The sequence below is a fragment of the Eucalyptus grandis genome, chromosome 7 (genome assembly GCF_016545825.1).
Source record: "Eucalyptus grandis isolate ANBG69807.140 chromosome 7, ASM1654582v1, whole genome shotgun sequence".
Taxonomy (NCBI): Eukaryota; Viridiplantae; Streptophyta; class Magnoliopsida; order Myrtales; family Myrtaceae; genus Eucalyptus; species Eucalyptus grandis.
The window spans coordinates 1372094-1387394 of record NC_052618.1 but is presented as its reverse complement, the minus strand read 5'-3'; the positions used below and the strand labels follow the sequence as shown (position 1 = coordinate 1387394).

At 36.5% G+C, this 15301-nt stretch overlaps 1 long non-coding RNA gene across 1 annotated transcript; it reads left to right on the top strand.

Annotated features, from left to right (window-relative positions):
• The first annotated feature begins 11686 nt into the window (after positions 1-11686).
• Positions 11687-14749, top strand: LOC120296405. Its single transcript, XR_005553356.1, has 4 exons — positions 11687-11719; positions 12177-12275; positions 12853-12919; positions 14708-14749. It is a non-coding gene; the product is annotated as an uncharacterized LOC120296405 (long non-coding RNA).
• Positions 14750-15301: the final 552 nt, after the last annotated feature.

The window sequence follows — 15301 nt, the reverse complement described above, 5'->3', positions numbered from 1 at the left end:
TTAGAATCCATATTGTGGCTTATGGTGGAAGCTGTACGAAGGATGATGCTTCTTTGCATTGATCTAGTTGTTGAACTGGGTGCATCTTAGAACTTCTCCTATAAAGGAACCTTTTCTTTTCAAATAGAAATTTTATACTAAGCAAATCTACAGGAGGTGATTGATGACTTGTTTACTGGATAAATATGAACAATTGTAAACATGCATTCTTGTTGTTTCAACTAAATTAGTGAACAATAAATGAGAGTAATGGAAAACAACATTGAAGCTTTTCCTTTGTTTGGAAGTATCGCTGCCAGTTTGCTAATTGCCAGCAAAACTCTTCTTTAAGTCTGAACCACGTAGGACTTCATCGATGCAGATGCAGACATCTTTCAGCCATATATTATGAATCATAAGTTTCACATGGAGATTGTTGCATTTACTTCAACATGATGGGCGTTTGATGCCATATGATCATGGGCTAACTATATTTTAATCTTTCATCTTGATGCTTCTGCTAGTTGCATTCTTATTGAAATTTTGTTGGGTTTGAACTTTGGAGCCTGACTCACTATTGTTTTGAAATTGCAGCTTGGATATATCTGATGAAAAGATCTCCATCTTTGACACTGGCCCTGGAATGGATGACAGTGATGAGAACTCTATAGCAAAGTGGTATTGAGTACTCTAAAGCAATGTTTTCTTCCCTATTTAACCGAACCCACACACGCACCCACACACTCACTTGTCCATGGCAACTTACACCATAAACTGTATCTTGGCTTGAGGGGACAGAATTTTAGGAGAGAATTCTGTGCTTTGGAGTAAATTTTGGTTATCTAGTTGAAAACGAAGAAATAACATTGGCGACATGACTTTTTGAACATGCTTTGATAATGTGGAGTTACATCGTCTTCAGATGATTACTTGAGTCAATTATCTATTTCAGAAAGAGGCTGGTGCTACTTAAATGCAAAATGATGGCTTCTTCATGGAAAAACTGACTGTATCCTTTCCAGTTATTCCTAATAGAAATATACTTGATAGAACAGAACTTTTTTTATTTTATTTTAGAAACAGATATGCTTAACTACAAGATTAAATTCCATCCACTAGCAAGCCTTGGTTTCTGATTTCATTCTCTTTTGTAACTTTTCGTGGATTTGTGTTCATTCTTTTTGTCTAGGGGAAAGATGGGTGCCTCACTTCACAGAAAGTATAAAGTTAAGGCAGTAGGTGGAAAACCTCCGTATCTAATGGTAATTTCTCTTCAAACACGTGACATTAATTGAATATTGTAGTCTCTGCATGAAAAAGACATGCAAAATGTCCTTTTGCTAGTTGCAGGAATCCATTGGTATTTTCAGGAGATGTAAATTGATGCAAGCTAATATCACATGTGAACGATTGGTTGACTGCAATATATTAGGAGTGAATCGATTTTTCCGCTGCCATATTCATACACTGTCAAGTATGTCCTGGCATAATCAATGTTCTTAAAGAATCAACTTCCTCTTCCTGAAAATGTTGCCGATACCTTCCACTTCTCATAGGCGGAATTAATTTTCAAAGCAACATTGCGCCATGCAGCATTAGCTTCGTTGAAATACAAAAACATTTTTTTCCCTATCCTCCCCCGATAAAAAGCAAACACAAACTTCTGTTTTCAATGAGTCGGAATTATATGAGAGAAGTCAACAGTATGTTCCTAACTAGCTGACAATTCACCTTTCCACGTGCTGGACATGGATTTGAATGGGGAAAATTAAACCGTGTTGAATCTCTAAAAGTTTAAATTGCTTCTATTTTCTGGATAATTTGTTGAGCGTGGTGCAGCCTTTCTTTGGCTTGTTTGGATTTGGAGGACCAATTGCCTCTATGCATTTGGAAGGTACATTCAGAGTATTGTAGTTGTAGAAACTGGTAGTCCATTATATTTTGTGGAGGTAATTTACACCTCTTTACCTTTTAACGACTTACAGGCATGCCATGGTTTCTTCCAAGACTATGCAATCTAAAAAGAGTATACACGTTACATCTGAAGAGCTCTATTGAGCAGATCTGGTTCTCAACACTCTTGGAAAGTATGCAAGATCACTGATTTCTTCATTGTTGTCATATTTTTCTCTCGACTGGACTCCTTAGGTTCCGTACATAGATTTATTTAATCCGTCATCATTTTCTTTGTCGTTTATTCAGACTGATGGTGGCGTCAGGGTTCCTTCAGAAAATGAAAGCGCAAGAGCACCTCAAGGAAGCTTCACGGAAGGTAGACTTCTTTTAATAAATTCTTTCTATTGTGGTATTTCAGTGTCAATCGCATTGACTCATTGGACATTTCATGGTGCATATGCGTCTTTTCTTTTATATTTGCAACTAAATTTTTGCCTGTGTGTGTTTTTTTTTTTCCTGGGAAGGTTTTACTCAGCTAATCTCTACAAACCTGGTAAAAACCATTGTCTAGGATGTTATCTGTCATGCTCTGACCGGGCATCATCCATTGAAAGCATGTCGTTTTACGTAACCTCCATTGCTCTATAAATTTGTTTTTGGCTTGGCCACGGCACAGGACTTGGAAGTAGTCATAGGTCAGCCGTCTTGAGTGACTATTAGGCTCTAGATTCTCTGATTATGCCAGTCGAAGACTTCCTCAGGTCATGTCTTTACTTTGTTCTCAAGGCAAAGTCAATCTTCTTGAGGGAATCTAGGCTTTAGATTGTCTATTATGTCACTTTAATATAGTGGCGATAAAATAGATATTTTTTTCGAGATATATGATTGAAATATTTAAAGACGTTAGGCAGTGGGAGGAGATAGGGAGAATTTAAAGTGTATAAGATGTGAGGCGAGTTGAGAACTATACGTGAGCGAGAGATGAAACACCCTCACAAGGATTATGAAACACATAAACTGGCGGCTACTGTGAGTTGAGACATAACTCTTTGAACAGTTTGAAGTTGATAAAGATTGATAGAACACCTCTTCATGCATGTCGGTGTCTGTTGATGGAAAGCCTCTACTATGAAGTTTGAAGCAAATATTTTATTTCTTTCGTGTACTGCCTTGGGCATATATATGTAGTTAATGAATTTTATGTATTATTCTAAACACATTCTGCTGGTAAAATTTTCAGGTATTTCTTGATTTGTCACAAGGTGGTAAATATTGTGAATTCTCGATACCTAGACAATACATTGTGATGTTTCATGCATTCTTGTCGTATAAAATCTGTACAGGTTGAGATTTTCAAGCCTAGAATGAAAAAACGTGAATCTATATCAACTCTCGTGCAAGCTGAAGGACATCTATTTCCCATACGTTCAGGTTTGCTGAAATCATATCTATTTTTGCTTAGGTTTTGTTAAAGAGTGTCTGCAGGGCTCTTGTTAAGCTACAGATTGAGGAAAGTTCACCATTCTTTATGCACTGTTTTACTTTTGTTATGTGTAGTTAATGCTTTAGAAATTGAAACATTTCATACAAGTATGCTTAGTAAGTGCCTCAGGGCACTCTTCGACAAGACTTTTATAGAGATGTTATTTCATTACAAGTGGAGAAAGTCATGCTGGTCTTTTTCTCTTGGCTTTATGGGGTTCATCAGCTAAATTTGGGAAGGAGTCGTATCACTTTTTTGAAATTTAAAATGATGTCTCAATTTTCTAACATTTTAAAGTTTTGCTAGATTTTTCAGACAGATCTGCGTTATGTCATCTTCGTTGCCTGGACTTGTGGTGGTGGAAAGTTTAAGTACTGCAGAAATTGGAGTAAATCAAACACTGCTGTTGATTTTGCCAAATAAGAATATCAATACAGTATCATAATTACTGTGTTGCTCCTATGAAAAGTTACTGCTATGGCACATGCAATAATGCTATAATGCCATCACTGCACAATGTTCATAAATGCTACTACTGACCACAAAGTTGGGTTCAGTTAGCATTGTAATGTGGGGGTATGGCTTTGGTCAATATTTTTTAGAGTATTACTCCTCGCTATGATTTAAAACTATGCTAATGAGTTCTCCCTTCTGGTGAATTCATAACTGTTACTGACTTTCTGGATTACTGGGATATCAGGTAGAGCAATGTCTAAGATAGCAAGTAGTAGGTAAAATGGTTTTCAGAGTTATGCAAGTTTGCTTCTTCTTTGTAAGGATTACATAGGATGCCTGAATTTGATTTATATCTAATTAATTTGAATGTTTGCAGTGTGATGGTTTGTGGAATTTGAGGAGGACTATCAGACCAGTCCATTTCGAGTATGGAATGCACCGTTAGTACGGTGGACTCTAATATTAACTCCTATGGCCACATAATGCTTTTACTTTTTAGCTAGCTAGCCTCAATTAAGCTATGTAACTATGTTGTTCAGCTTTACAAACAATTTCAGATTTCCTTGTTCTTGCTATGCCTACAAATATATTAAGTAATTTGAGAAGGCTTGCTATTTTATAGTGTATGGTTTGCAGAAACAATAATACGCATTATTGCTTTTGTCTTTTTTTGTCCACACTATGAACAGGTAGTTTTGTACATTCTTAATATTGGGATAGAAAAGGCACAATCCAGCTATGTAACTAGGTCGTTCAGATTTATGAACAATTTCGGATTTTGTGTTCTTGCTATGCCTACAAATATATAAACTAATTTGAGAAGGTTTGCTATTTAGACGCTTATGATATGAAATGTGTCATAGTGTATGGTTTGTTGAAAAAATAGTACCCATTATGGCTTAATGGGATCTCAAAGTAAGCTTTTTGCACCGTGAAATAAGTTTGTGCTTTGTCAGGTTAATGGTATTGATTTAGCTGAAATTGAAGGAGGGGAGGTTGCAATTACCAACTTGCATTCATGCAATGGTCCTGATTTATAATTCAAGTTCATTTTCGATCACGAGAGGACAACGCGCAAATAGAATACTCGGTAAGTATCGTAGTTCTGTGTCCCATTCTTTATAGAAGAGGAAACGAGTTATATCATCTTTTATTCTAGGTTGTCCACCTTTTATCTTTCTTAGGCCCTTCTTTCATGTGTTGGCATCAATGCTTTTAGTACTAGTTTTACCTAAGAATGTCACTTAGATTGTGCTTTTCTCTAATATAAAAGCTGCAATACTTTCAGGTTCCACAGCAATTCACGAGGCTAATGCTTGCACGAGTGTGTCTACTTTCCTGTTGTTCAGGTATGGCGGTATATTCTTATAGTTTCTTTTCTTTTCCGAAGTTTCTGTGGAGGAAGTTCTTAATATAAGTACTCCGGGGGAAGGAAAACATTGAGAGAATCTTAGAGAAGTTAGAAGGCGATGGATGCGGGCGGGCAGAAGCTATGAATCTTTCGTCGAGTGTCAATCCGCGTCTTGGCCGGCCTTCCCGGATACTTCTTTGGTGAGTTGTGGATCTTTTTGGATATTATAATCAAACTAAAAAAGCTGATGAAGCGAAAAGCCCGAGGCATCTCCCTTGCATTACATAAGATAAGGATAGTGAGTTGCGGCTTAAATGCCTAGAACAATAGCACATTTAACGGTCCTTAAAACTTATGCTGCTCCAAAATAGTACGAGCTTACATTGTTATTGATCACACATCTTCAAGCCTTTATCCTTTTTGTATACGGCCCCCGTTAGATGGATATTTAAACCTCTTTTTGTCACTATCTAGATCTAGTGGCCCGGTAGTCTTGCATAATCCATTTTCCACAAACCATCCAGAAGCGAGGTTTAGACACCTGGCCCCATGGTTATCCTTTTCGGAAGTTGGACGACTATGGCGCAATTGCTCATGTAATGGATACATCAAGAAAGCAAGCATTACGCAAGAGCACAGGAAAAAGTCGATTAAAATATTCAACGAGATGGAGTTTGTGTGATCCATATTTCTTGCCTCTAGTTGCCTAATATGAAGGTCAAACGGTCGTTGCTCATTCCTCGCATGAATTTTAAGCAAACCCGGTCATGTTTAAAGCTGGTATTAAGTATAACTTCTTAGGCTGGTTTATAAGTTTTTATTTTTGGCCAGGCTGGTTTATAGGTTTGATGAGACCATTTTCTTACCTCTATGTTGTGGCTGCTGTCTTTGGGAATAGAAGACATCATGTAACCGGTTGTGTGCGTTGCATGTTAGAACAATGGTGAAATGACATCCTGACATTTCAAAACTTCTTTCTTTGTTGTGCTTCGGTGCAACTCATGTTATCAACTCTAGTAAATTTTCAAATGGTAACCCCACCAAATCATGCTCTTCCTCTTTCCTTGGTAGGTAATCTTGCCCAAAACTTTAGTCTATGTCTATGTGCTTTTACATCCAGCAAATGCCCATGGCAACCCATTATGTCTATGACAACCCACGAAATGAACTTTTCTTGTTTCAGATCTTTGCCCACGTCAATTGCATTTTGATCATTTCTTATCCTCCCTTTTAGTGCATATATGCAAATGTTGACATCATCTTCTCCAAGCTAGTGAGTCAGCTAATAAGAAGCATTTTGCAAAAACATGCTTATACCTGTATTTTTCTCGATTTTCACTCTATTAACAGTCAAGGTTTTTGTAATTCATTTTCGTATATTGTGAAATATCATCAAACTTAAGATTTCTTCCAAAATGAAGGAATTTCTGACAAGATTCACAAGAAAACACAAATACTAAACATATTGTGGCTTATCTTATAAAAATTTCATGTGCACATTGAGAAGGTCTGTCTGAGAAACTTGATGTAATTGAAAATTTTGGGTTAAATCAAGCGTCATTGTCAAGTATTTGATGCGTCCCTTGTCTCTCTTTAGCTGTGGTAAGTAATGTTCTCATAGTTGCTTTCTACTACGGGGTTTGCTTCCATTCATGGAGAGACATAAGAAAGGAGATAAAGCTCACTTATTCAGGAGATCTTTCTTTAGAGTTAAATGTTTTATTGGTATGGTTATCACTGATTATTAGGACCTTTCTTATCTAGTGGGACTGCATTTTCTTTAATTCTATACATCATGAGATGTCTTACTTATATTTTGATGATGCGAGAGACTGATGCTGGATTTTCTCAACACCTTCCAAGGTGAGGGGAACTCTTGCCTATTCATGGGCCATCGAGGCTTTCATTATTAGAATACTTAGTGGTCCCATTCGACATTTTTATGTAACTTAAGACTTTCAAATGCTTCAATCTACTGAAAACATATGGACTAGGAACTAGAGATTTCTCAGTAGCAAGGCCAAACGAGTGTGCGGTTTTGGAGGTGCAAACCCGAGCGAACACAAAAAAAAAAAAAAAATGTCTCCAGCTAATTCATGTCTTTCCATAGGGATTCTTCCGAAATTTCTTGATGTATGTTGGTAGGAATGTGCCTTCTTTATGGATAAAATGGTAGCATTTTGAATGTTGCCGGAGGGATTCTTCTGAAATTTCTTGATGTGTGTTGGTAGGAATGTGGCTTCTTCATGGATAAAATGGTAGCATTTTGAATGTGGCTGTCATAAGTTTGATCGGAAGTTGAGACCTCTTTATGTTGTCATATTAGCACATATGAATTCAGTGTTATATCTCGGGGCAAAACATGTTGTCATTCGTGCATTTATTTGTCGGTTGACAGTGATGTTTCCAATCTTTCTCATCGGTACCTAGGCGGGAGAGGAGGTTAAGTATGCATACACGGTAGCTGTAAGCCTTTGCAGTAAAATATTGTTCTTACTAAAATTTAAAGGTTTTTGAGTTGCCGTTTGTAGATTTTAGGATGAGTACCTTTTTTCTATGACATCTTAAAATAATTTAATAAATTTTTTAAATTCAATTAATGATAAATGACAAAAGTTTGATGATCAACATTTCAAAGACGGGTCTTCTTTACTTCCTTTTCTTTTGGTTCTTCATTTGTCTAGTATCATTGAGCTGACTCTTTGTTTGATAAGTAAATAATGTACTTTTGGAAAACATCGAAACCGAAACATGTCTATCTTATGTAAGTGGTTCATTACTTGAAATACTTTGCTTTAGCAAAAGAGTTTATGTGTGAGATTTTGTAAGACTGCCACCATCAATTGTTCTAAAAGCTTAAGCTAGTAGATAAATGCGTGTTTTAATATTTTAATATCCTATCACTCACCCTCATGCTTAGTTTGGTCTTTTTGCTGAGTATTAAGCATGAAAAAAATTTCATTGGGAGGCAAATAGGGGTTTGAAAAGATTCGAATTAGGACCTCCTACTGCGATACCATGTGAGATTTTATAAGATCACTATCAATTATACGAAGCTTAAGCTAGTAGATGAATGCATGTTTTGATATTTCAATATTCTGTCAAATCAAAGGACCAAAAATAGGTTGAAGGACGTATAGTCATCATCTAAATTGCTTGAGAAATGTAAATAGCTCATCTTCTTGTGGAACTTTTCATATAGAGATGCTCAATGCTCCATTCTTTTGCCAGACAGATCGGCCCGCCAGCCCATTTGCAGTGCTCTTAGAAAAATTGGCGAGGCCTCTTGATGGAGTAAAAGGTCATGCTTGTACATATTTCCACTATCTTCAACTTAAACTTACGTGGTTTCCCTCCAAAGTCCTTAATGAATTTTGTCCATTATCTAGGAATAAATGTTAAAATCTACGGAGAGAAAGTTGTTGACTCTTTTGGAAAAGGAGTATTCGTTGGATTATCCAAATGCATGATCGTTATGATGAAGAGGTTGACGGGCGAGGACCAAGCTGTTTTCATAATCAGCCCTGGAAACAAGAAGGCACTTGGTGTATCATCTAACGGTATGTAGAAGTGATATATATCATAATCTGGTGGATTACCGGTGAAGTTACGCTATGTCACATGATAGTGGTTCGCTATTCAGTCTTTTTCTGTCTTGCGCAAAATGTTTGATATTATTTGAAATTCTTTGACCACACTACTTCCTGTTTTACCTATTATTTGTTTGCTTTGCTGCTCATGGTGCAATTAGTTAATATAAAAATTTATATCTTAGTTGTGAGAGTGCACCGTCGGATGAAAGGAAGGGAGTGTCTTGGAGATCGGCCAGAAAATCAAAATTCTCAAAGGGGCATGTGCCGGAGTGCACAAGAAAGAATGTCTATGCTACTCTGGAATATTTTTGCTTGAAGGACTTCAAGGAGATGGAGGTGGTAAGAAATGATATACCTGCGTTTATTTAATTGCTTTTACTTGAGCTTTCTGCGAAAAGATACTTTTTTATTGTGGGCATGTTAGATTATCTCGGTATGTCTAACGGATAACGTTTATCTTTGAAACAGAATAAATTTTTTATTTGAGCATGCGATTCGAAGCATAAAGAGATACTCTTGCATCTAATATGTACAGACATTGTAGCTTCTATGGTAACTCTAAGTTTCAAACCGGTGCCTATTCCATAGTAGTCAAATGATTTTTCAGACAATTTATTTCACCATCAATGACTTGATTTTATTATGTTTTCCAAGGAGACTTGGACGAAAAAGGAGGTTCCTTAGAAGTGTCCCACATTGATCAGTGGAAGCATTTTGCATTCAAACCATCAGTCAGTACTTATGCTCACTAGGATTGAAATGAAAGAATTAGATCATGTATTAATTTGGAGAAAAATCTTGGGATCAAGTTTTAACTGTCTATCTGCTCATAGGGGATTTCCAGATCAGAAGATCCCTCAACTTGATTGAGAAAACAGTTTATACATTGTGACGATGTTTCTCTATTCTATTCAATGAAGTGTATTGGTTAATTGATTTGACCGTCTTCTCTCTGCCAGGGAAGCACGAATCATATGCGGAGTGAGTCACTTTTCGATTTTCTGTGGTTGAAGTGTTTTCAGTTTTCATCAGATTGGATACCTCAAGATTCTGCTAACAAGCTGTCCTGCATTATTTTGCGTGAAAGGCCACTAGGGGTGCACGATGAGAAAGCTGCATCCTCAATAAGCACGATGGAAACATTTGCTTGGAGGTTCGAGTTACGTATCTATACCTATCGGAGTAATTGACTACGGAGAGGTATCTATTTGATTATTTGAATGTCATTTTACTTCTTTATGTCATATAATGTCTAAAATCACGATTCTTTGTGGTCTCTACTCAATCTTGAGCTTCAAATCCAATTAGTAGCTGTTGGAAAATTCAGTGGGAGTGCCGGTTGGAGAAGCGGCGCTTGAAAGCTCCATCTTCAATTGACTTGCTAGATGCCAACCAATGTGAAGAGTTAGGAATTCATGGTGCGTGTCTAATTAGGGTTTTGTAAATCCATCTTCAATTCACGAGGTATTTGAAATAGTTCTTGAAGCATCCCTATATAAGCTTGTTCGGCATTTTTATAGCATCTAGGTGAAATCTGTTGGTGCTGAAAGGTTTAAGAGCTAAGGAGATTTTTGCATGATGTTACATATTGTGTTCCTTCTCCTTAGAATAGCCTTTGACACGAGAATACTATTGAATTTATACGTCACTCAGGTCTATATTACTAGCCTATTCATATTTTCTTTTTTGTCTTTTTGTTTTCCAGGCGTTACCAGTTCATGCACCCATTCTGCTGGACAAGACCCTCGAGGAAATTGTAGCCATTGTTCGGCCAGCAAATTTCGGTTACTCCTTTACTCCGAAGAACTTGGATCGAAGTACATTGTCAAAATAAAATGGAAATGTCAATGGAAGTCAAATTCGGTGGCGATTACGTATTTGTCGAGAAAGTATTCTTTATTCATCTCGCGTGACACCATCTTATTATAGAGGATATCATGGTCTATACATCTTTCCTTGCAGCACAAGTCTCATGACTATTTTCGAAATCGGGTATATAAATTTCTGTTGCATATGGTAAGCAAGCATCTTTTAACTCTTTTCGGCCAGCTAAAGAAAACAGGGACAAACTTTATCACCAAATGCTCTTTTTATTGTGTAATACCTCTCAAACATAATTTTGTTGACATGTACTTTTGATCGGGATGAGACAAGCTGTAAAAACTATGAAAAAGAAGTGGCAGTTCTTGCATCTGAGGTTGGAAGGTGGCAACTTTTGGGCTATGATAAGAATGAGCATCTTAGAGTCGGTAAGGATGGTAAGAAGTTTTTGATAGTACCAACTTTTTACTCTCTTGTTGTATATGTGGAGCTCCGAGGTTTGTAATGTAATTTGTTGGCTATTTTGACAGGGTTGGATCATGCTTTTCACCTTTAGATGTTGCATGTTATGACAAATATGGGAACCTCATTCCATTCCCATCAACTCCAAAAGTCAATTTGCAATTCAAGATGGGTAACGGCATGTTGATTTGTGTAAAGAAAATGAAGGCAGGCCTTTCATCGACAAAACGACTCTAAGAATTAAGGTGCCATGCGCATCTATTTAATATGTCCGGCCCATCTCAGATTTGCACACTTTACTAAATTTAACTCTATCGAGATATAGTAGTATCTCAAGCATTGTTGTGGTAACTCAGATTTTCTGATTGTGTAGGATATACTAATAGAAAGTGGGGATTTAGACATCATCCGGCCAAACTATGAGGGCACAATGCTTTTATGTCCACCGATGAATCTTTGTCCATTTCTATACCATGTAAAGGTATCGCATTCCGGATTAAATTCCTTTACAAGCATGAGCGTGAGATTTGTTAATTGTTTAGCTATTGATATGCCTGGAAATTATTTTCTCAACATTCTCATAGTTATTCCTGGACATGTGCGGCAAGTGTTGGCACATCCATCCATGCGAAGTATCCAAATGCTTCTGGGTGCATAGTACAAGAACTCAAATTGGAGGTAAAAGCACATCCTCTCAAGCCTTGTGCTTAAGCCCAATTGTGAATGAAGTTTCTAGCACTATTTGTACGAGAAAAATACTCAATCATGTGCAGACTGTTACTAGCGTGCACATATTGCATAGTCATGGTCCTCAGTACATTTTCCTGACCGCAATGGCAATTATTTTACTTGCCATGTATAGTTCTTAGTCTTTCATAAGGTATTTTATTGGATGGAAATTGAGGCCTGGTCTTTCTCTTTTCAATTGAAAAATAACAAGTATCTGAGACATAACTTCTTTGAACTTTTTAATTGCGTACCTTGTAGAACTTCACCATACGACAGAAAAAGCAGTGTAAGATAACCTGGTCCAAACTGGAATAGCATTATGTTTAGCCAATAATTCGCTGTATATTTGCAGAAGAAATTTTTTGCCACTCTTGCTTATGTCTTTCGTTTGATTCATTTCCTTCAGATGTTTGATGCTTATGGAAATCATGCTTTGAAGGGCTCTGAACTTCTTTTGAAGGTTGAGGGATTTTCCCTTAAAGATCAGATGGGTAAAAAGCACAAGGTGATGTGCTTTCCCAGATTCCCTGTGGTGCTATTGTGTAAATTCTGTAATTAATTATTTGTTCTCTTATTCTATGTTTGGGAGATGAAGGAAAATGGGGGAAATGAAAATTTGGGCGGAAAGTGGGTAGGTAAGAATTCGATTTTGTGAGAGTTTGGAAGGAAAATTCAAAGTTTTGTTTAGTTACACCTAAATTTTCTTCCCTCCACTCTCCCAGACAAAGCTTCAAAGATGGCCTTTGTTGACACCGATTCAGCATGTTAGTCAGGGCATTTATCTTTCCATAGTTGCATAGGTGCATGAGAGCGTTTAACTGAAGCAACATGAACTTTGTGGTGATTTTGCTCCCACATTTACCTACATTTCTGTTGTTATTATTGGGAATGACCCTGCTGGCATTTTAGATATAGGGCATAAACTGTTCAAGCGATGAAATAGCATGTCGGTGGCCCAAAAAGATTTGGCGCATTGTAGAGGTGTATTGTGTATTCATACCATATTTGGAACAGCATATGCATTGCTGATGGTTTAGCCTCTGTCGAAAATTATTTAAGAGAAGGAATAAATTCTTGTTCAGGTGGATCATGATGGATTTGTTCATCTCAGTGGCATGTTGAAAGTTACTGCAGGTTACAATCAAAATGGTATGAACCTTGAGTTTGTAGCTTGGACTTTTACTTTGATCTCTTCCAAACGTTTTCTGGGTAATCTTTAGTTGAAGGAAACTGTGTTTACAAAAGAACATCAAGTAAAGTGGAGTAGAGTATAGCTCAAATTCTTGCAATAACTTTCACAAGCTATATCTAAATTTAATGAACATGATAGAGTGATCATGTATTCACCATTTAGGGGGCAGGTGGTATGCTAAGACTTACTTTCAGGCATATTTCCTTCTCTTTTGCAGTTTTGTAGCTCAGCTCATTATTACATATTGATTTGCTGATTGAGCCTCCAACCAAGAATGCTACTACTAGGCCTATGGCCATTCGAAAATGCGCCCATTCATGGTCTTAATTATAATCCCAACCTTCTACCATTAAAATCACTTCGTAAACTATTATGGGATTCATCATCGATAGGGCATTTTCTTTTCTACATAAAGCTCATTAATCTCTTGAAAATTGCTAAATTTTGATTATCACAACTAACTTCTTAGTTCCTACATTGCCATTAAATCAATGCAGTTTATTTTGAACCAAGGGTGGACTTATCACTCTCAATATAATAAAAGAAAGTTACAAGAAGCAAATAACTCAGAAATTCTATAGTAAAGAAAAACATACTCAGCCTATCATTATTACCTTTTATTACTGAAAAGTTTCATCCTTATTCTAAACTAATCTATACCTGTTTTTATTCTTTCAAATTAATTCCTTTTCCTTGATGAGGGTTAAAAAATCCTGCTAGTATAAACCTAAAACTCGTTCATTTTTTTTTTTTTTTTTTGGAAATTTTTCGTGTATCTCTTGATGAAATTACTTTAACCTTGCTTGAATTGGGAATGGGAAGAATTTAGCGATTATGTAAAACATAAGAAACATTAGAGGTAGCATCATCGACACATATTGATGTTTACTGTAACCACAACAAAGTTTGAGTTTCAATTTACCATAATACAACTAGTAGACTCGATGAATCAATATTTTAAAATAATTACATTGAGTCACCTTTTATTTCAACTTATGAATTGACCATACAGTTTATTCAATTAGTATAGTTTACACTCCAGGTCGATCAACTTTAGTTATTCATTGTAGCGTTGATCGATTGAAGCAACACGACACCTATAAACAAAGATTTGGGTACTCCCAATTTATGAGGTAAATAAGAGTCCTTTTTCTTGGAGTGCAGGCTTTCTGCGGTGTGGACTCAAAATCACACAGTTTTATTTAAAAGGTGTTTTCTTTTAATCTTGCTTCTGGGACATATCAGTTGATGATATTTATTGCTAGGAACTAAAATTATGGTGTTTGTATTTCATGTTCACACAGCATCTATCATAATAATTTTGCTAAAGATTTAATATGGAGTCAGTAATCAGATTTGTGGGTAGGGAGAAGAGTAAGGATCTGAGAATGTAATGTTCCTTAATAATAGTGATTCCAAATCTTTTGTCAAAGTCTATATTTCTGTATGTGTAAGAAAAATGTTCTCATAATTTTAAACTATTATAATAAGGATTAGAAGTACCAGGCATCTAGAAAAGGTGCAATTCTTTACCAACAACTATCTATTTCATTTAAGTTCATTGGAGGGTATGAATTTACATTTCATATATTGAAGGAAACTCCAATAGATTTTATATGGTCATCACGTAGCAGCTGTGCTGAAAAAGTGAAGCTTCAATATTTGTACTATCAAGTGTTTTAAGTTTCAAACTTATAGCAACTACTGACTGTCTGGGGATAACTACATTCATTACCTGCATACAGTATCGCTGTCTGTTACAACCGGCGGTGAAGAAATATTCAAGGGAAGAGCTCCAAACAGAAAAAGGAGCTCAGAGTTGCAGAACCAGTTAGTATAGTCTTCTGCTTCTAGCTGTACAATGATTTCAATTTCAGAAACTTGTTTTAATGTTGGCATGATTTACAGGTGCCTCAGCTTTGTGTGGCTGGTTCCCACCAGAGAAATTTCGTCTTCGAAATTGTGGATACAGAGGGTAATCTCGATGAGAATATCCACAATGATGGAAATGGCCATTTTCATACACTTTCCATAAAACTGGACTCATCCGTTACAAAAACAACCACTTTATATGCTTTCCAAAAAGGGGCGATGCACTATTCCTTCACTTACTGTCCCTCGAGATGCTGGTTGCTTTAGCTTCTGTGCTGTTCATTCGTCACCGAGTTATCTTTGAGCATCAAGGTCGCAACGCTTTATTTCTGGTAATGTGTTGGTAATTTGCAGTGGTACATTTACTGAACTTGATTTGTATACACAGATTGGCATTCAGCCTTCTTCAGATTTGCAGCATGAGATTCAAACCTTATGTCCAAATACGAATATAATGATGCTACAGG